Source organism: Microplitis mediator, chromosome 8 (genome assembly GCF_029852145.1).
Source record: "Microplitis mediator isolate UGA2020A chromosome 8, iyMicMedi2.1, whole genome shotgun sequence".
NCBI classification, from domain to species: domain Eukaryota; kingdom Metazoa; phylum Arthropoda; class Insecta; order Hymenoptera; family Braconidae; genus Microplitis; species Microplitis mediator.
Genome location: NC_079976.1, coordinates 9,617,961 through 9,642,362, shown reverse-complemented (window position 1 = coordinate 9,642,362; position 24,402 = coordinate 9,617,961). Strand labels below are relative to the sequence as shown.

The 24,402-nt window shown below is 28.0% G+C and overlaps 1 protein-coding gene and 1 non-coding gene across 5 annotated transcripts in view; one reads left to right on the top strand and one right to left on the bottom strand.

Moving 5' to 3' along the window:
• The window catches only part of LOC130672838 (uncharacterized), a 117,152-nt gene that overhangs the window by 62,519 nt on the left and 30,231 nt on the right, over nt 1–24,402 (top strand). The window lies entirely within an intron of this gene.
• Nucleotides 11,481–11,694, bottom strand: LOC130674084 (small nucleolar RNA U3). The gene has a single exon (XR_008990979.1). It is a non-coding gene; the product is annotated as a small nucleolar RNA U3 (small nucleolar RNA).

Below are 24,402 nucleotides of genomic sequence, written 5' to 3'. Positions count from 1 at the left end.
ATTAAGAAATAAAAAAGACCCACGAAACAACGAGACTGAAAGTTGTAAGCCAGTGCATTGACCTGTTACCGGGAAAACATATTATATATAAACAGTACTACGCCACTGTGCTCCTCTACTCTTTGCACATACGAAAAAAGGAGGAATTAAATAAAAAGAGTATCATCGGCGAACACTTTCCAACCGAGTCAACGTTCTACGACCGCGTTTCGGGACACTGTGTACGTACCTTCTATGTATGACGCTCACCTCACCACACTTCACCTACCTTAAGGTTAGGATGATGGTAGTGGTACCAGGTACACATTCGATGTAATGTAGCCATGCCAGTTCCCAGTCCCCAGTCCCGTCCCCAGACCCCAGTCCCCAGTCCCCAGTCAAGTCCCCAGTTCCCAGTTGCCAGCTGTAGTTGTAGTTGTAGTTGTAGCCGTAGCAGTACCTGGGCACGTCCTTGGTCCGTGTCAGTGGCATAGACCATACAGGGTTTCTTCAAGGTCGTACCAAACGAACCTCACCGAACTCATCCGAGTGTATTCACCAGTACCTTTACCTTAACTCTTAACTTGAATCAGTATTCCCGATCCAATCCAATCCAATGTTTCTTAGATTTATATAGACTCGATAGGAATAGAGTTGAGACTAAACTTGGACTAGACCCAATCTAACCTGCCACTGAGTTAACTTGAGTACGTTTCTGCTGACCCAACTTAACCAACTCTTTACTTTACTCACCGTTGCTTTTTTAATTCTTTTTATATTTAATATTATTTATATATAGATTCTATATGTGAGTACTTGCTATGGATCTGGTGTCATCTTATACCCGTGGTACTTACTGTCGTTATTATTATTATTCATAATAATAATAATAGTAATACTCATTTTTTTGAACCTCTATTTCTTCTTTTTTATGTCACTTGAATTCATATTACTTTTCATTTGTGGTTTATATTTTTTTTATTCTGGTGGAATTTTAATATAAATAAAAGTTGTTTATTTTGCAGATTATCGTTTTTTTAAACTTCCCGCTATGAAAATTGCAAATTTTCCCAAAAAAAGAAGTTATTTCAATTTGGGAGTAATTTTATATGTATTTAAAAAATTTTAGATTTTTAATTTATTTTTGTACGGATTATAACGATGTTGGTACTTGTTCGAGAGGAAATTTTTAGGAAAAAGTGATAAATGAATGATTTTGTAAAAAATAAAAACAAAATTGAATTTTAAATCGGAAATTTTTTTTTTTAATTCATAGTATTGTTGGTACTCATTTTACTCAAAATTTTGTGCCGAATAGAATAAAAATATTTATTGTGACCAAAAAAAAAATTGATTATTTTTAATATAAAAAATAAAATTTTTTAGTCAAAAATTTATTTTATGAGATATATTTTGATGCGGTTACTTATTTCCAAGATAATTTCATAGGAAATGATGATTTTACCATAAAATAGTTTTTTAGTAACTATGAATAAAAACATTTAATTTTATTAGAATTTTATGTAGAATTTTTTTTCAATCAAAATGCATTGATCTGGTCATCAATTCTTTAAAAGAAATGAGCTCATTAATAAAAAAAAGAAAAATAGATATTAAAGAAAAAAAAAACGAACTGTCATAAAATATTTTTTCTCAATGAAAGAAATTAACGGGTCATAAATTGACAAGTTAATTCACGTTGATTGAACTGACATGAAATACAACCGTTATCTGTTAATTCATAACACGCGATTATTTTTAAATACAAACACGTGACGATAATTAAATATTTATTATTAATAATGAATCAACCTTTATTTATTAACGGTTGAGTTGAGACAAATTGCCACCTAGATTTCTTCTTTTTCCTACTAACCTCCACCCCCTTTCGTGTCCACGCTTTATTACCGATCCCTAATCACTCTATTTTATTATGGACCTGAGTGATTTAATTTTGAAAACTAGAAAAAATAACTCTATAACGGACGTTCCGCATAACGGGCACGTGACGATTGCTGAATCTATTTGGATCGACAATTATTCTCGTAACCAATCGATCTTTGATTTGCTGTTTGACCAAGTTGTTATTTTATCTTGATCTACGATGACTATTCAATTTATTATAATATAAACGTCTTTAAAATACAAATTTGTTTTTTTTATCCATCAAAACTAATGCTAATAACAATAATAATGATAAATATTTTTTTTACTATTAATATTTTAATCGATTTGGTTAGAAAATTTACAGTTAAATCGCTGACTCGATAAAAATAAAAATAGACAATTTTAATTTGAAAATTCCAAAGAGTTTTTTCAACTAATAACGTAGTCATTCAAATCAGTCATTTTCCGTTATAACGAGTACCCACATCACTATACAACGATCCAAAAAAATTACAAACTTCCACTTTTTCTTTTTTTCGAAAATATTCGAAATCAAAATTTTTTTTTTCATTCAAGTGAATAGTAGGGGAAGGGGGGAGGCAAAACTGAGTACTTAAGGAAATACCGAGTTTTCGAAGACTCAAATACGATAAATCTTTTTGTTTTTAATTATATTCAAAGTAAATAGAAGAAATTTTCAGTTACCGTTGAAAAAAAAAATTTTTCATTTTTGCGGGCAAAATGGGGTACCCCCTAAAAAAGGTGAAAAAAAAATTTCTGAATATTAAATAAATTTGATTAAATTAAATTTTTTTGTATGTAATTTACATAAAGTAAAATTACATTTTACACAATTATTGGATGCATAGGAAAAAAAAAAAATTTTATTGGTTTTTATCATAAAACAAAGTCCATAAACTTTTTTCGACTGACACTCGATTTTTGAAAAAGTATAGCAAAAAATATTCAAAACAATGCTCAATTATATTTACAAACGTGATTTTGAAATGTTTAAAAAACATTTGAAAATTAAATTTTTTTTTGTATGAAATTTTGGGGGTACTACGTTTTGCCCCCCCCCCCCCTTTTTTGAATTACCAATTTTTTTTTTGAAAGAGTACCCACATCACTATATTTCGTTCAAAAAATAAAAAGATATGAAAAAAATATATATAAGGATATATCCGGGCAAATCTGCATATATTAGACATATATTTATAAATATGTTGCATATATGCGACATATTCCAGATTTGCCCGGATATATCCGGATATATATTTTTTTCGTATGGGAAATCACCTCTTTTTCAAAATTTCTAAAATTAAAATTTTTTTTTTCTGTTAAAACTAAAAAATTTTTATAATTGATGTGATTCCCTCTCGAAAGAGTACCCACAACCCTTTATTCAAATTAAAAATCAAATTAACTGTCCCAACATTTCTTTTTTTATTAAAATTAAAAATTCCAATAATTGACACATAGTAATAATAATATAAAAAAATCTACATAAATCTGATAATGAATATCTTATAAATATAATATAATACAATATCATACATATAATAGATATACATGTATGTATATATTTATTAGCGTATTAATATTAATGATAATTAGTGAATTAATAAGTAGTTTGTGAAGGTTTCGTGTGAACATGACCTCAGTCTTGAAGAGTAATACAACACATAGTTTTTACATAATTTTTTTTTTTCCTCATTTATTTTCTTTATACTAAACGCATAACATTCACAACCTTTACTTTTATTCATCGTACTATAAGTTTCTCGTAGACGTAGTCGTAGTTGTAGTCATAGTATAGCACATGCGTATCTTTAAGGAATCTCAAATCATTGCGGAATTCTTTGGGCTAAGTAAAGCTGACTTAGAGTTAGCAAATAAATAAAAAAAAAAAAAAAAAAATTAGCAAGTAAAAAAAATCCGAGCGGAGTTAAGTAAAGAGAGGATCGACGTACTTGGATAAGTAGCAGTCTCTTTACGATGAGAGTTGATGTATAATACAACACAACTACGGCTACAAGTTCTAACAACGATGATGATGATGATGATGAGTGAAGAGAAGAGAGAAGAAAGAAGTGAATAAAAGTTATGTGAGAGAGTAAGGGAGAAAATACGATTGAGAATAAACAAGACGAGATTAACCGCGGACGGTTCACGTGTCGCTATTACCGTTGCAACGCGACATATTTCTCGGGAAAAACTATAACCTCCTACTATATATACTTTTTTTTACGTACGTACATGCATTTTATAGTACCTGAATACGGATATAACGGAGTTACGAATTATTTACGCTGTATTATTTTTTTATGGGAATATTTTGATCGCTTTCAATGGGAAAAGGATTTTTTTTTTGGATCGGTTATAATTTTTTTGAATATCTCATTGCCAATTGATTTGAGAAAAAAACTATAAGAGACATTTTTTTTATGTCGTTAAATTTTCTATTTAATTATGTACACGGAGAAGAAAAAATAGGCACTGCAACAGGACAATATCCTGTTGCAGCATCAGGATTTTTCCTGTGGAATCAAGAGGGTAAGAAAGAAGTTTCATGTGCCAATTTTTTTTTCAGTATAATAAAATTTCAAAATTTGAAAAGAAATTCAGTCAAATGTTAATTTTTTTCAAATTTTGAAATTTTATTATACTGACAAAAAAAATTGGTATATGAAACTTGTTTCTTATCGTTTCGATTCCACAGGAAAAATCCTGTTGGTCTCACAAGATGTGTCCTGTTGCTGTAACATAAACATCCTGTTGCTCCCACAGGGCTGCTTCCTGTTGCAGCACCTATTTTTTTCCGTGTATTTGAGTATTTAAAATCTTCTATTACTGTATAAATTACAGTACTTTGAAATTTAAATGATCAATACTGATGATGATTTTGAAAAAATTACCTTGATTTAGTTTTTTTTTTAGTTTCTCATTTTCGGATGATTTTAGGGAGAAAATGTAAAAAACCATTTTTTGTAGGGCATTAAGTTCCCTAAAGAACTATGTATTAAAACGTTAAAAAAATTTTATTATTCCCTTAATTAGACCAGTTTGAAATTTACGTAGTTAATAATGTTCAAAAAAAATTATTCTCATTTTTTGAAATATCTGATTTCCACTTAATTTTACGGTAAAATTGTAAGTGTATTTTTTGTATCTCATAAAATTTCCTATTTGATGTCTTTAAACCATAAAAAAAAATCTTTTAATTTCGAAACGATCAATAAAAAAAATTATTTATAAAAAAAAAAAAAAAGCGAATGACTAAAAGACAGTAAGAATTCTTACGGAACGCGGAAACACCAATAACTCCTTACCTCCATCTTCTCCTTCACTTATTTATTCGACTACTGCATCTTCACAATTTTCTTCGTGTCGTTTTCCCGCATTTTTATTTCATATAATAATACTCCCATTAAAATAAAATCTTACGTTGAATTTGTCTGACGTTCAGTCTAACGGATTTTGTTCATTTATTAGCAAAAAATATTCACCAATTAATACCAACATCACCAATAATGATAACAACAATAATTGAAACACTTAATCTATTGTATTTTAGTTCGACTTAAATTTTTCTTTAAAAAAAATGAATATTTTATTTGTTACGTTGCATGTGCACGATAAATAATTGAATTCTAACGGTTAATTATAATTTTTTTTCTATGCTTAGTAATAACTAAATATAAGGTGGAGTTGGTGTATGAAGCTTAAGTGGACAAAAATGGTTACCCGGCATTAACAACTGTGACCCGTTGAACTGTATATATTGAAGTGATGATAATAATAACAATAATAATAATGATGGTGATAAGTAACGTGCTCGCTGAGAATATAAGAAGGCACGATTAATCGTATAAGGACCTTCTAACGGGTCGTTATGTATATATTATATATATATAATGATGATAATATTAGATATTTTACGTGTCAGGTTAAAACGTCTGTAATTAATTGGTCATTTTATATATTTTTAAGTCAACGAGGAGCTTAATGGATAGGAAATTTTGTGAGCTACTGAAGAATATTAAGTATTTTTGTCGTATAATTTACGGAAAGTGAGATTTTTCTATAAAAGAAATCTAGGAAACGGTTGACCCTGTGGACCAGCCCCAAAACTTCCCGCTGTTTTTGAGCTCAGGAAACTTGAAAACATTATTACTTGTAAATTTTTGAACTCTTTGAGCTCAAAAAACGGTTAGACTGAAAGAAAATGGACATTATCTTTAAAAGTGAATTAGTAAAATTCACTAGCAAATAGTGAATATTTACTAATTCAGAGTTATAATCGTACTACTTTTTGGGGTAAGTGGTACGATTATCACTCTGAATTAATGAATATCCACTGGGTAATTCAGTTTTAGAGAGTTTCAATTAACAGGGGTTATCAGATATTTTCGGCTGAGTTTCTTTCGGAACCAAAATGTCTAAATACAGATTACAGACTGCACATTGATGCACTACTGCACTGCAAATCCAAGTGTTTAACTTAGTGTGTTAAAATAAAACACGTTAGTGTTTTCTGCAACTTAAGCGCTTAGAAGTAAAACGGTATAAACGTTTAAACAATCGCATAAGTCATTACAAGTGTTTTAAAGGTTCGCGTAACACACTTAGGTGTTTAATCCGAAAACGTTTTATCCGTTTAAAGAAAAAAACACTTCTATGTGTTTTATTATAAAGCGCTTACTGTTACATTAAACGTTTAAAAAAACATCGAGTGTTTTAAATTAAAACAGATATACCGGAATTAAACACTTTTTCAGAAAAAACGTTTAATCTAAAAAACATGTATATTATAAAACGCTTAAATTTCTTAAACAGTTTAAAAAAATTCTACCAATTTTGTCAATCGACAAATGATACAAATAACAATTTCAAAATATAAAAGTGTAATAATTTTCAAATATATTTATGCATTACGATATAGATGTATCAAAACGTATTTTTTTGTATTAAAAATAAAATTTTACAAATGATTGAACTCGGTTCATATCATCCAATGAATTCTAAACGATCTTAATTTATTATTAAAATAAATGTTAAATTTTTAATTTTAAACGACGATAGAGATATTCTTGAACTAATACATTTTTTATATCTTCAAAGTTAACATGGGAAAAAAATTTTATTTTTTTTTATTTTTCTAGCTCGGCATTCGCACGTCATATGAATAAGTCCATAGCATATTATTGTAGAGAATTGAACGCTCTACAAAAAAGGTCTCTTATCATTTTTTGATAAATCCATCCATTCGAAAATTATCGGAGCTGGAAGTCAAATCTATAATAAATTTTCAGATCTTTTTACTTTTCCAGCAAAACTATCAGACTTATCAAAAAATGTTATAGGATCTTTTTTATAGACAATTTTATTTCCTACAAATTAGTTTAAATAAAGTTCATTCGAATTCTGCATTGTTTTCTAGTTATTTTCATTTTAATCTTAGGCCATACATTACTAAATGTACTATCATATATGTTAATGTATGATCCGCATCTTTACGATGCGCGCGCACAGGGTTTACACAAAAACTAAATGTTGAAGATGCTACATACACAACACGTGTTTTAAAAGTGCGAATTGTATATGTGCTTAATAATTATATTCAGTATACTGAATCACTATAGTGATTTAAATTGAACATTTTGATAAATATTATTTACTACTTATTTGTAAATATTAGTGAAGAAAATTGTGCTTATATACTTTTTCAAGTGTTCCAACATAATTAAGGTTAACTATCCGTATGTATTGTTTATTGATATAAATTATTATAGTATTATTTAATCTAATTTCTACTAAATATTATTAAATTATTAATTTAAAATATTTATTATTGATTATTTAATATTTGAAAAATAAATATAAAAATTATAAAAATATATTCAAATATACGTAAGATATAACCTGTAAAAAACGTAACGTTGTACAATTAAGGAAAAATAAATAAATATTTTAAAAATAAATCAATGAATTTAACACAAAATTTGTGATAAAAATTACAATCGAATATTAAATTAAAATAATAAATATTTAAAATTAATAATCTAATAATATTTTGTATAAAGTACATATATAATATATATTGACTATTCTCCAAATTTAATATTTTTTATAAATAATTAAATATTAAATAATAATGAAAATTAAATATTTAATTAAATTATTAATTTTTAATATTAATTTCTCTACAATAAAATTTGCTCATCAACCTAAGATTCTGTTATTGTAGATTTTATGACTATTAATGGTACTATTCAATCTCTATTCCAGTTCTTAAGATGGATAAAACAAATGCGGAAATTTGTAAGGACTGTCACAATTGGAAGATGCTATGGCAGTAATATGGACATAATTTAAAAATAACATTCGAACAATATTATAAAATTTATGTTACACTTAATGGAAGAAAATGAATATTTATTTATTTAATTTTTCAAATTTTAACTAATTTTTATTAAATGTGTTGACGATCTTTTTCTAGTTCTTTTATTATATTATTGTAATTAATTATTTGTATTATACTGTATATTTTCAGATTCTGAATGATTTTTATAACTCAATAAATAACCAGTTATTTTAAAGTTACTTCTATGGTTTCTAATTTTTTTCAAGTGTAAACATTTTTTAGAGCTTTTTTTTTTGGACAAAAATACAAATATATTTTTAATTTATACTAAATTCCATTTTTTCTTTTATGCTGAATGTGTGATGCAATAATTATCTGAATCTTCTGATGATAAGAATATTATTCCAGGATATGACAACAATCAATAACGATTTTTATTCAAAGGCAACTATTATTTTTAATATTAGAAATATTATTATAAAAATTCAATTGATTGTACTTCAATGGAAAAATTATTATTTTTATTTTAAAAATATTTATATTATTAATTAATGACACTAAACACTTAAAGTGTGTATTAATGCCTAAACACTTTAAGTGCCTTATTATCTAAAACACTTTATGTGTGTTAAAATTAAACGTTTAAAGTGTTTACTACACTTTAAACACTAAAAAGTGTTTAGTAAGTGACTACAAGTATTTAAACGCTTAAAGTGTTTTAAAACAAAACACTTGGATTTGCAGTGTGTCTAATCTAGTGAAGTGCACTTTAATTTTTTGACAATATTCGTTTGTTTAAAAGAAAAATTCGGCCAAAGTTTCCATTTACTGCGCAAGTGCAATAGACAGTATCATTCGTGGACTTGAGAGTAATAGAGAAAAAAGTACAGACTACTCTTAAAAAGAATAATTTTTGTTCGACAATAGGGTAGAAGTGTCATTTGTATCGCCACTGCTCCATTTTTTGACATTTAATACTTTATTGTAATTAATGAAAACGTATTAAATCTGGGATCTCAAAACGTCGAGATCTGATGACAACTCGATTTTCGAAAATTGGACTGAAACCAGTAACTTCCCATTTTTTGAAAATTTTAAATTTTCATATCGGGAAGTTAATAAACAGTTGATTTGATTTATTTATTTTTGAGATAATTGATTTCATTCGATGTAAAAAAAGGAGTATTTAATTTTTTTGATATATTTGATACATAATCAGATAGGAAATTTAATGCTCTACAAGAACAGGTTCATATCACATTTTTTTCAATCAACTGGAAGTGAGATATTTCAATAAAAATATGAAAATATTTTATGAAAATTTTATTATTAATTATATTAATCCACAAGGAGGTAATTAATAGAATAATTAATATTATTTAACATTGCAGTATATTATCTGATAGGAAAGTTAATACTCTTCGAGAAAGATTTGATGAAATTTTTCATTTAATTAACCGGGAATGAGATTTTTTGACAAAACTCCTTAACGATAATTTTTTTGAAAGTCATTCATAATTATTCCGTGCTAAAAAAAATTGTCGAAAGAAGGTTGAAGAAGTGTTGATTATTAAAAACTTTAAAACGTGACACAACGACGAACTTTTTTTGAACGTTTTTTAAGCTTTCAAAAATTCAAAAAAAAAATCATTATATGGCCTAATATCATAAAGATATGCTAAAACGAAATCAGTTTTTTCTGAACTTATTTTGCACTGAAAATGTTCATTTTTAGTATTGAGTCAATTATTTTTTTCTGTGTATTTTCAGAAGTTTAAAAATTGTTTAAAAAAAGTTCGTCATTGTGTCACGTTGTGAAGTTTCGAATAGTCAACACTTTTTTAACCTTTTTACACGAGATATTAATCTTAAAAATTTGAATTTGTAGAATAATTCATTTTTCTCCGCATTTAATGAGATAATTAATCAAAAAATTTAATGATCTCTAAATAAAATTTGATAAAAAATTTTTATCAAAACAACCGGAAATTAGATATTTCAGAAAAACTAAAACAAGATAATTTCATTGAAAATTATTATCAGTTTCACAAATTTTAAATTGATGTAATTAACTTAATAATCAATAATATCTGAAGTCTAAGCTCATTCCCATTTATCAGTTTTTTCAGTAAAATCAGCCGTTAATAAATTATGACGTAAAAAACAAAGCAGCATAAAAAAGTTTCAATATTTTTATTTATTTTTTTGATTACTTATAAAATTTAAATGGAGATTATTTGTTGTAATAGTAGAGAAAAAAAATGTAATAGTCATATTATCTATAGATTTCTTATAATCAGAACTGCATTCCGCAGAATGATAAAAAAATCTAAATGAAGATTAAGTCTATCTTTGATTCCATTGAGATACTAATCGAACTAATTTATTTAAATCTCAATAATAATAATAATTAAATATAAAAGAAAAATATATATAATTTTAAATGCTGATTTTATTAATAAAATTCAAGTTAATCGAGGTCGATGATCTTCAATGAATCTAGTATTCAAATTTAATTATTCAATATTTTATTTCGTTATCAATAAATCCATAGTATTTTTATTATTCTATTTTAATATTCATTGAATTATTTTGATAATTTTATTTTTGAATTAACATGTCCGTAACTAAATGTTACATTGAAAGTGAGCGCACAGTATGAAAGGGAAAATAAAAATGAAATAAGTTATAAGAATAATAATATTATAAGACCTTGAAAATACATACTCCGACACGCGTATATTACTCGTAATGTTTTACCCTCGCGCATGGATAATCGATTCGATCGTAAAATATACCCTTTTTTAAATTTTATCCACCATTAATATATTTATTTTTCTATCATAATTTAAAAGCTTTTCTTTTTTTTTATTAATTTTTGCATATTATAGAATTGGTTTTTTGGATTCATCTCGTTTCCGGTTGACGTTGGGGCTTAGTTGTAAAAAACAATTTTGTATAAAATTTAATTCCGTACTTAATACCCTACTAAAATTTCGTAAAATATCAATTAGTCTTAAAAATGGTAAAAATTAAAAAAAAAAATTTTTTTATTCCATTGGTCAATTTATTCTACTTTAAAATAATTTATTCAATAAATTAAAAGTTCTTGAAATTTACTGTGAAGTACATGAATAACTACTATTTTACAGATTCTAACTGTAAAACTGTTGTAATTAAATTTTGGTGGCTTAACCAATTGTCCGACTTTTAAGTCGGACTCAATAAATTAATTTCTAATTCAATTACCACTCGGAATATCCACTTCCCAAGCCCTTCGAACCGAAGTTCGAAGGGTGAACGATCATCGATGACTGAGTTCCAGCTGAGAGCTAAAACTCAGTCTTCCTCACGCTCAGGGAAGAGGATGATTTCTCATCATCATGGCTGTATCGACTCAACTATAGAGTAGAGAGGATGTGAAGATATACTACAGAAATGATCCTGTGAAGTATGATCTTAATTCTTTTCTCTCTTTCGATGGCTTTTAAAATCTATATGACAAGTATTGGAGTAGGAAAAAATATTTCCCACTTTAGCCACCTAGCGGCCGACCCGGAACTGTATAATTTCCATCAGTTATTTCTACAGACTGTTGTCGAGGAAGTCTCTACCGCTACGGTAATTAGAAAAACGTTGGAAAATCCAAAATTTCACACCTCAATCGTTCATTTTATTGTTAATCATTACTTTTATTTGTTTTTTATTATGAATTTTTATTCAACTTTTAAATTACTAATGTGATTTTTTTTTTCTTAATTCCAGTTTAATTTTTTTTTATTTTATTAAAATTTTTTTTAAATATCCCGCATTTTTGTCGTAGATATTACTCTTTTTTTTCAATCCTACTGTTTTACGCTAGTGCTGCTGCCAGTAGTTGATTGGGAGAAAAAAAATAAAAAAAATTTACTTTTGCAATAATAACAATAGTAAAAATACAAATGGCAGCTAAATTTTTCGTAAAAAATCAGTTTTATGATTTCAATAATTACAATTAAACTAAAAGGATTTAGACAGTAATTTTCAATAGGGTTCTTGTGATCAAAAATACAAAAATAATAAAAAAAGTTAGGCCGATTAATTGTGTCTATCGAGAGTTATTTGGTTTACTAAGTTTTATACACGACAATTGACAACTCGTGTCACTGGGATTAAAATTATTGGAAGAATGGTGGTTGGAAGGTATAGAGAATATAATATTTGGGATCGAGAATAGGATAATATTGGTAACACTTTATTAAACTTTATTTAACAATGAATAACTATTAAAACAATACAAAATACAACAATAATAACTGAATGAACTTGAATAAATGAATGTATATATTTAAGTAATGTGATCGTCACAAGAACTGGATTGACACTGAAGTTGACTATTGTTACTAGTAGACCCAAAAGTACAGAGTACCTGAGGTCATAAACTGGACCCTTTCGAGCTACTCTTCTACGCCTACACTTATATTAGTGTATATATGTATATAGATAGATGTATTGGTGTCGTTGCTTTATACCAACAAAAATAATAATTTATATTTAATTAATGGAATAATTAATTGACTTAATATTGGGTCCAAATTATTCTTTAATAAATTGTCTTAGTGTTGGTATAAAATTTGACCCATTTTAGTGTAATCGAAAAAGTCCAGAAATAATTTAATGTGAGTGAATGAGTCAAAAAATTTAGAGCGATCATAAAGCACCCTCAGCGCTTTCGCGCTTGAGAAGTGCAAAAGTATTTGTATTTTTTTTTAAATTCCTCATTTTCGATTGAATTTAGGAAAAAATTTTATCAGACCTTTTTTGTAGAGCAGAAAATTCCCTATCGAATTATATATTGAAACCCTTAAAATTATTGAATACTCTATAAATTATAGCCATTTGAACCTCGAAAAGGTTTTCTTTTCCGTTACTAGTTCTCTTGGTAATTATTATTATTATTTTTTTTTTTATTGTTGTGAAACTCGTGGGTTAAAAAAAAATTCGGGCAAAAAATAATAAGGACGGATGAATAAGATATATGATAAAAATTGATGAGCCCTGGGCCGGACGATTCGTCACTCTTGTCATACTCATCACAAAAAAAAACATTAAAAAAATTTTTCGGTATACAAAGAAACGTTCCTTGAATATCTAATCATTTATATTTGACTGATCAATCTTGGGTTTTATTAATTTTTGTCTAGACATAAAAAAAATTCAATGTGATACCCTTTTTTTAAACTTTGTAAAATTGTTATTGATTGATGATTCTTCAACTTTTGACATTAAATTTAACCTTTCCTTTGCGAATTATTTCATCTACAAAAAAATTACCGATCACTTATTTGTTTTTAAATTTACCGCGTAATTTCAAATCACACATTTAATAAAATAACAATTAAATTACGTTAAATTAAAATAGCTCTAATTAATACAGTAACGAATTTTTTTTGAAACTATTATCGGATAGGATATTGGATGTTCGACAAAAATGATTTGATATAATTTTTTCTTAAAATCATCCGGAAATGAGATATTTAATAAAAACGACCCAAAGATGATTTTTTATTTAAATCATCACAGTCAAAATTTAAAATAACTGTAATCAATACATTGAATACTTCACTCAGTGTCTTATCGAAAATTTTCTGCTCTACAAAAAAGGTCCTGTGAATTTTTGCTCTAAAATCAATCAAGTTATCGTAAGAAAACCGGTTAAAAAATATTTTTTCTTAAAAAAAAGGTAAATATTGAGTAAATAAAATAATAAAATATAAATGATGTAAATAATAATTATTTTAACAATCGGTTAATACATAATAACTATAACTAATAATATATCTGAGCTTCCGGTTGATGCTTCCGCGATTAACTTCCTAGTATTAATAATTTTTATTTTTATTTAAAAGTCAAGAGTAAAACGTTAAGAAGTTTAAGGTGAAGGTTGACAAGCTCCGTACGGTTACTTTTTTAATGACCCGTGACCTTTTTCACCAGTAAGGCATAAGGCTCAAGTTTACGTTAAATTTTATATATATTTATATTTTTTTTTTTTTTTTTTAATAAAATAAAAAAAAATGATGAGATAAAATAATAAAATAAATAAAGTAAAGAAAGGTGTAGGGTGTAGGTATAGAGGTATGCTGGCAGAGAAAAGATCGCCAGGAGGTCGTGCTCGGTTGTAAGCATCACGAGGTGAAGAAGGTGGAATGGCAATAAGGATAAGGATAGTGGGAGTTCCTGAGAAGAAGGATAAGGATAAGAAAAAGGATAGAGGAAGGTAGAGAAGAAGCTGGAGCTTGAACTGGAGGAGGCCAAGAGGAGGAGGATCAACTTTCTATAGAGTGTGGCTATATTTAGATTCACGTTGTGCTTCTTGTTTTACATCTCCAGCTCCTTCTTCTACTTGTTCCTCTATACTACTTCACTTAGTAAACTAGCCAGTGTATTTTCTCTAGAGTAATCGTTAATCCATTTAATTTTATCTACTCTTTGGTCTGCTTTTTTACTTATAACTAATTTATTTTTCATTTTAGAGCTTTTATTCATACAAACTTTTTTGTGGGCCAGAAAACTTTCTATCCGATATTTACTGAAGTTTAAAAAATTATTAATTTGTTTAGTAATTACAGCACTTCGAAGCCTTGACCGTGGTAAAAATTTGTGAAAAAATTATCTTGTTTTCTTAAATATCTTACTTTGGTTGATTTTTGAAAAAAAATATGTGAGACTTTTTTTGTAAGGCATTAAATTTCCTATCCGATAGTGTACTTAATCATGAGAAAATATTTAATAACCAATTACTTATAACGCATTCAGTTCTTTTTAAATTCGGAAAAAATTTACTATTGGCTATTTTTTGTACAAATATTTAGTTTCTCGAGTTACAAGTAATATATTTTGATACTTAAGAATATTAGCAAATTGGAAGTTACTGCTCTGCAAAAATCGTTTCTTTGATTTTTTATCCAAAATCAACCGGAAATGAGTTTTAATAAAAGTAGGCAACCAGAGTCAAAAAACAAATTCGGATTTGTCTCAAATTTCTCAATAAGGTTTTTGAGGATCAACTTAGTATTTGAAGATTGACAACAGTACAAAAAGTTATCCCACGGAAAAGAATTTTTGTGACCACAAGATAAGATAACTTACGGTAGCAAAATTTTACCTTAATATACGGATATAACTTATTGACCTATAACTACCTAATAAAACTTATAACTCATTGACCAACGAAGCATTCGTTGGGATTACGTTTGTGTAACGCTAGCAAATTCTTTGTTGGGCCAAGCAATGGTTTGTAACTGTAACAAAACTGTTGTGTTCCAATAAAAAAACTGATTTGTTTGAGTAACAGAACGAATTTGTAGCATTAACAAAAATTTTTGTAATCATAAGCTAAGATTACTTACGGTAACAAATTCCGGCTTTAAAATACGACGACATTATTATAATAAATATCACGTGTTCTCATGACAAATCTACTTCTTAATTACGACACGAATTCATTTGTTACCGTAAGCTAATCATGTTTGTCATCACAACAAAATCTTTCATTATCCCGTCTTTTGTTATGATGGCGAAACTCTTTTTAGTTCAGTCCTCAGAGTAGTAGTTACGACCAATTTTACCACTTTGAGGACTAAACTGGAATAACACAATCTGGATTAAAGCCTCAAAATACTCAAAACATACAGGAATAATTGTATCCGTATTTGAACCTCAAAAGTCTCTTTCGACGTATTCTCTCTCCTCCCTTTTCTATCTAAAATTTTTCAAAGTCCAAACTATACCTTTGCATTCATTGAAGATTTTGAGGTCTTAGTTATAATTTAAAATCGATAAATTATTCGCATTTAGACCTCATAGTTCTCATTGAGGATTTTGAGTACTAAAGTAGAGTTACTTTCTGGGCGGCAAACAAAACACCAAAGGAATTGAGGCGTTTGAGGACTAAACTAAAATTTGTTTTTTGACTTGGGAATAATTGAGTTTATTAGTAAATTTATATTTAAATAAATTAATTAAATTGTTATTTTATAAATATTTATTTAAATTAACTATGTAGTGTATTAAATAAATGTAAGATTGATCAATATATCAAGAATGATAGTCGGAATTGTACAATGAACGGTAGTAAATAGCCATGGAGGCGAGAATGGTTGAGTTGTTGGTTCATGTTGATGTTTGATGCTTCAAGCTATTGAGATGAGTCTATATCTCCTTATTGGCATACATATATATATATATATATATATATATATATATATATATATATATATATATATATATATATTTATGACGATGAGTTAACGATATCACTGGTAACCCACTCGTCGTCATGGTTATGTTCATATATATATATATATATATATATATATATATATATATATATATATATATATATATATATACTTAAATAAATGAAATAGTAAATAACTAAATGGTTTAAGTGAGAAGCGAATAAAAAAAAATCAAGTGCAAGGTAATCTTGATCGTATTTAACGATTTTTTTTTTTTACTTTTATGACTTCTCGGTCTTCATTTCAATCTCGTTGTGCCTTTTACTTTCTCTCTCTACTATAACTTCGTGGAAACGAGTACAAGATCAATCGACTAGAGGCCAATCGAATCTAATCAATTCACTGAGGGTTTGAAATAAAAAAAAACGTTACCGAATTTCTATAACGATACTTATATTTTCTGAAACCGGCAGACGAATCGGTTAAGAAATTCACCGAGGATGTCATGGCAATAAAATATAAAGCGCAATTCAACATCATTTTTTTGGAATCAGTGGCCGATTTTTAGGAGATCGGTTTAATATTCAAAAATTACTTTCGCGTTAAACGGTAGCACGGGAAAAATTTTAAAGGACTGTGTAATTTGTTTGTGGAAATTCACGGAACCCTAGGAGTTATGAAGCCGAGTTTTGGTTTTTCTGCCGGTCTTTTTAGCTGAGCTGCAGATTTTCTCAATTTGAAAAAGGGGTCTGGTAGGAAATATTCTTGGGAAATCGATGAGCATCAAAAAACTATTGGAAGTTAAATATTTGCTTTGAGAAATCGTTGATTATAGTTATCGTCAATTTTTTTCGTAAACAAATAAATAAGTTTAAAAAAAATTGAAGGCTAAAGTAATATAAAATTAAAAAAATAAAAAAAAAATGCGTGGTAAAACTTGGAGTTGCAATAAGTTAAATAAGTGGGGGATAATCGACGAGTGATGGTGTTAAAAAGTAAGATAATTTTTTTCTTAGTGTTACAATGTTAGTAGTGTTACTAGTGGTTGTAAAATGTATAATATAACGGGGTATAAAAAAATAATTTTCGCTTTCGAGCAAGTTTCGTAATAAAGCCGCAGAGCAGTTGTTCTTTACAGAACGGCAACAACTACTCGAAACCATTGTGGTCTTCCAAGCAGATCGATAGAAATAAATCGATGAACGTTGGTGTTATACATTTCATTATTTTTTATATTAACCGCTGCGAACAATGTAACAGAGTTATCAACAATTTTTTGCGGTTTTTTTTATCCAATTTAAAATTGTCTTACTTTCAAATTATTGAATATTTTTTTACGCTTGTGTACATCCCAGAATTGAAAATATACGCTCTACAAAGTAGTCTAATGTAAAATTGACTTAAAATAAACCGGAAATTAGCTGTCATAAAAAAATTATCCTTGGCAAGTTTTTAAAAAAGTTTTTAGTATGCTTTGAACGCTAGTAAATACCAAAATAATCAATATTTTTCTACATTTAAGTACGTTTTTGGATAGGAAATTCAATGGTCTACAAAAAATGTCTCTTGTAATTTTTCTCTAAAATCAACCGAAAGTTAAATATTTAATGAAAACCACTCAGAAAAATTTCTTTTACTAATATTCATTTAACACTTACACTTTAAATCCTTCTGATTACTCGACTAATTAATACTCTTTTAATTGAAGGACATGGTCAAATAGGAAATTGAATGCTCCAAAAAAGTTGTCTCTTATAATTTTTCTCTAAAATCAACCGGGAGTTAGATATTTAAAGAAAACCACTCGGAAAAATATATTTTATATATATTTATTTAATACTTACACTTTAAATCCTTCTAATTACTCCACTCATTAATATTTTTTTACATTTGAGGACATGGTGGAATAGGAAATTGAATGCTCAATAAAAATTGTCTCTTTGATATTTTCTTAAAAATCAACCGGAAAAGAGTTAATGATCCTCAAAGATGAAAAATTACATATTGTTGTTTATTTTGAGTATTTAAATTATGAGTATATTGCACTGATAATCTCAGTACGGGTGGCACATTACTATTGACATCCCGCAGAGTTTAATTAATGAATAAAGTAGATACCAAACAAGTATATATTTATATTATATCAATATATATATATAGGATGTACATAGTTGAGCTTTAACGTGCGTGTTAACGAGCCCGATGATTACAGACGCATTCGATTTATTATTTTCACAAACTTCGGGTACTTTGTGACTCTTTTACTTTAGACATACATACATATATGCACATATAGATATAGATATGTATATATTTATATAAATAAAATAAATGAAATAAAATATTGATAAAAGTAATCAAATGATCAGAATGAAAGATTAAAATCCAATCTTATAAAATATTATATATTTTACTACTTTACTATCTTACATCAACTTTCACTTTACAATTTATTAGTTTTTATTATTATTATTATTATTGTTATTGCTTGTAAAAAAAAAGTTTTTTTTTATATTATTAAATTAAAATATAACAATACTGCTAAGAATTATTAAACTGCGTGTTTAATCGACCATTTAATGATACTTTTAGAAAAATAACTATTTTAATTATCACAGAAGCGTGACAGACTTTAGTTTTTAAAAGCAATTTCACTAAAAATTTGTATTATAATGTTTTATGAAAATAACTCACTTAAGATTGATTTTAGAGAAAAATTGTAAGAGATATTTTTGGTAAAGCGATAAATTTACCATACGACAATGTACTTATTGGTGAAAAATATTAATTAGCAGATTAATTAAGGATCTTTTGTATGCAAATAATTAACGAATACTTGAAATTTTATGGAAAATCTATTTTTCAAAATGGTTTTTTAAAAATACCTTTATTTCGGTTGGTTTTAGACAAAAAATTAATCAGACAATTTTTGTAGAGCAGAAAATTTCCTAAACGATTCACGGAAGAAAGTAAAATTTAAAAATTAGTGTTTGAAATTATAACCTAGAACCCGAGTGTCATTATGGGGAATTCTAACATTCCAAATAATAAATTTTATAATACGTGTCGTCAATTTTCTAAGTATCAGTTACAATTGCACACCTCAAGCGCGAAAGCGCTGGTGTGCTTTATGATCGCTCTAATTTTTAAAGTTCAAATAGTAATTTTTCTTGCATAGACAATAAATTTTCATACTTAACCAGTAATTATTCCCGTTTTAATCATAAATGAAAAAATTACTATTTAGAATGATAGTATTTGTTGATCACTTTATCATTATGTTACTTGTCGTTCTCAATTTATATAGTTTATTTTTTTCTGTACTGTGATTTGAAATCTAAAAAAAAAAAAAATTAAATGGTCTATTAATTACAGTAACTTTCAATTGATAGAATTATGTAGTTTTTTTTATGGTACAAATATATCAGGTCTTCTTTCTGGAGCTTTCAATTCCCTAACCGATAATGTCTTGACATTAAAAAAAATTTAATTACTCTATTAATTATAGCTACAGAAAGTCTAATTGTAACAATAATTTAAAAAAGAACTTCCCGTGGTTTTTTTAAATACTTTATTTCTCTTCGATTTTATGTAAAATATTCATCATATAGGGTAGAATTACCATCTGTGGCCACTGCTCTATTTTTGGACATTTATGTCATTATTTTGGGTATTCATGTGCCCAAAGCTGGTCCCAAAGTGGCCAAAAATGGTACCTCTACCCTATTTATTGTAAATAATTAAATTTCCGATTACACGCACTCCTCTTTTTAAAAGACTATCAAGTCTTCTTTACGCCCAAACAAGCCCCTATGAAAATGATTTAAAAATCAGACCCCACATTAAATTTAAAAAAATATCTCATTTCCAGTCAATGTCCCAGCATAAATTCTTAAAATCTTATTTTTAGTCAGCTGTTTTCTTTTCCGAGCCAGTTAGACTTGAAAAAACGTGAAAACTTCTTAAAAAAAATAGGTTATGCAAAAAATGAGTATCGTATTACCGTCAATCGATAAGTTATCAAACAAATAAAACTAATTTATATATTTTAATGACTACGTATTTATTTAATGGGATACACGACTACTAGATCACGTTTCAGCTACTTTAATTTATCCAATGGTTGTATCAAACCTACTAGTAGGCTGGGAAAGTTTCGAGGATTTCTACCAATCGATAAGTCATCTCTCAGAGGCGTCCCCGGATGATTGGAAAGGCCGGGGCTGTTTCTTGCTACGATTTAAACGCGGAAATAACTACTAGAGTTAAGACTACATCCATAGACGTACATACGGCTTCAATACTACACTAGTCTACTGTACTGTAACATCCTTAGAACCCGCGGTCATTCGCGTTTACGTTCTCTTCCCACTCTACGCTGTCTTCAACTCCTCGACATTTAGCCGCAGTAATTAAGACCGGAATGAGTTACATTTTATTTCACTTTATTTAACCTTTTTTTTTTTAATTCCATCCCTCACTTATTTAAGTGTGTGAGGGACCTTTGAGGCGGTACACTGCACGTGTGTGAACAGAAAATGAATATGCATGCCATAGCAAGTCTTTCACGCCTGTCTCCCACGCTCACTATCTATCACACAAATCACTTGCCGATTTTTAAATTTCATATTCATATTTTTGGACGTCATCATGATGTTCCGGCTGGGAAATTTACCGCCCGATTCAATTAAATAAAAAGCGCACTTATGGACAGATTATTTTGATATCCGGTACACCGATTTCAGACTTCCGATAAAAATTTAAAATTTATTTTGCCGCCATTAAGTAGGGAAGGAAAAATTACCTAGTAATCGATGATTCGTTTATTGAAATTTATGTACCAGTAAAAGATATCGTGCCAATTTTCAGTTTTTCCGCCGATTTTTCGTTTTGATACAGGAAATATTGTATTTTCAAGTGAGTAGTGGTTAGAAATTCTCTTGTGGATTCAATGGAATATAAATTTTGAATGCAGTAAATTTATCTTAAGAATTATGATAACGTTATTTGTGCAATATAATTTTTATTCGACTGGCAAACGAAGGGAAGTTTGAATTTTTGGGGTAGTCAGTGTGTACTTTTATTACTGTAAAATAGTTGATATGAAAAAAAGGTGTGTGAAATGAATGTTTATTACGTTAAAATATGACAGGTTATCTGTTAGTACGTTGTAGTAGGAGGAGCCCTTTGGCAAACACTGTCATTATAATTCAATTTAATATTAATTTGTGCTCGTCCCTTCAAGCGTCACTCACTCAATCGTGTCAGACGGGTCTCAGTAAAGCTAGTTGTTGTTGTGTTAAACAACTCGAGAGGGTGAGATACGATACTTGATTCTCTATACGTCGCTGGGAGCTCCAGCATCTTTGTCCCTTTTGTTTTAACCTTTCGCTCCTTCTCATCTATGTCCGCTAAAAATATTCAATGAATAATATTAATAATAATAAATAAATTAATGGGTACAAAATAATTAATTATTTTAATCAAAACAATTTTTCCACAACTTTAATAGGTTTTCTTCAAATATTTCGTTTCAAGTTCATTTTAGAGCAAATTTATAAGAGACATTTTTTGTAGATCATTAAATTTCCTATCGAAAGATGTCCTTAGTGGCTCGAAAATTTTAATTGCTCTATTAATTACAGCTACTGAAAGCCTAATTATGATAATAATTTTTAAGCTTTCGTAATTCGCGCTATAAGCGTGGCGCTGCTCTGACTACTCAACTTATGGTGACTCTTCGAGCGTAAGTGAGATGGCAGAAAGAGCGCAAGTAACAAAAGGTTAAAAAAATTACTAAGTTTGATTTTTTAAATTATTTCATTTCCGGTTGATATTATGATGAAATTTAATGAGACCTTTTTTGTAAAGAAGAAAATTCTCTGTGATTAGTAATTTAATTATGAAAAAAAAAGATCTTCAATTATAAACAAGTATCCAAAAATGAAACCGTAAAAGGACGAATCACGCAGTATTTAAAACTTTTAAATAAAAATTAAAAGATAAGTTGGTATAATAATTTAAAACACAATAACATTATCTCAGATCATCGGCATGCGTTATTGACACTCGTAAATCTGAGAATCGACTAGAATATTACGATATTATCATCATCGCTACCTACACAATGACACATAACCTATCACTCGGAATATCTACATACATATGAATATAATAATAATAAAAGTGGTTAAGCAATAATAATGACAATAAGAAATTGTATAATTTATATGCTGTAAATTATGCCAATAACTTTCACTCAGACAATCGTAATGTACTTGATAACGATTTTAAATCTTTAACGTCTCAATAAATTAGCATTTAATACAACAAATATACGTATGTTACTTTTTTAGTATTTATTTTCCCTGAGGGTAAATGTGACCTCGTACGTGCTGGGAACACGCGATTACTCTTGAAAATTTCCTCCGGAGAATGGTTTGATTACTCAATTCTTTTTTTTTCTGTTATTGCTCTTAGTCACGACAATCGCACAATAAAATAATATTATCGATTTTTACGCTTCGCAATTTAAGTCGATTTTTTATAGTTTTTTTTAAATATCTCAGTTCTGGTTGGTACTAGAGTATAAATTCAATGGACCTTTTTTGTAGAGCATTAAATTTCCTACTCAACAATGACCTTTACCTAGAATAATATTCATTACACTATTAAGGGTTTTCTCAAATAGTGCCCCCCCCCTCCACTTTTTGAAAATATGAAACTTTCAACTGTCGTAAAAATGTTAAAATTTTATTAATTCAATAAAACCTTAATTGAAAGCAGGGTAACGTAGAAAAAATTTCTATCTATCAAATTCTTAAAATACATCGAACAGAATTTACAAAGTGCATTGTAATTTTATCCAAGAAATTTAAATTTCTTAATCTGTTGCCTTGTCAAAATTACAACGCACCTTATAAATTCTGTTCGATGTATTTTAAAAATTTCTACGTTATCGGTAATTTGTTCAATAATTCCATACTGTCCTCATGCTACTATGACATAGTAATTTTTCTATAACTCTTTGATGTAAAAAATATCGTAAAATTCTCTGCGTGTACTACGTTGTCTCTTTTTAATTAAGGTTGAAGATAGTCATTGAAAATTTTTAAAAAGTGGGGGGGAACTGTCTGAGAATGGCCTTATCCCTGATTAAGAAAAATAATTTGAAATGATTTAAATCAATTTGAATCGACTAATACATAAATGGACACAACATGGATTGAATCATTTTTCTTAATCAGGGTGATTACAGTCTCTTAAAATTAATCTAATGAATAATGATTTTTAAAAAAATAATCTTCAGTTGGTTTTTTTGAAATATCTTATTTCTAGAGCATTTTAGAACATATTTACATGAAACTTTTTTTTATAGAATATTACATTTGTTCTCTAATAATGTTCCTAAATATCCCAAAATATTAATTACCCTATTACTTCACTTGGAAAAAATTTCAAATTCCCACTGGAAAACTAATTAGTCATAAATTTATTCATTTTTTTTTTTTTTTTAACTTCCCGCTTAGAAAATTGTAAATTTTCAAAAATTCGGGAAGTTATTGGTTTCGGTCCGATTTACGAAAATCGAATTTCCATCAGATGTCGACGTTTCGAGGTCCTAGGAAGCTATCCTGACTAATTTCACGATGATGTCCGAGTGTATGTATGTAAATATTCATAACTCTTGAACGGATGAACCGATTTTGATCGTTGAGGTGTCATTCGACGCGGCTTGTTAATGTCTTGAGGCCGTAGAAATTTGAACTTAATCGGTAGGGTGCGTTCAGAGATATTTCAAAAATAAAATTTTTTCAAAAATGTTTTATTTGGATAACTTCCAATTTGCTCGATGGATTGATTCCAAAATCTAATCAGCTCTAAAACTCTATAAGCCGCGTCAAATGCCACCTCAACCATCAAAATCGGTTCATTCGTTCAAGAGAA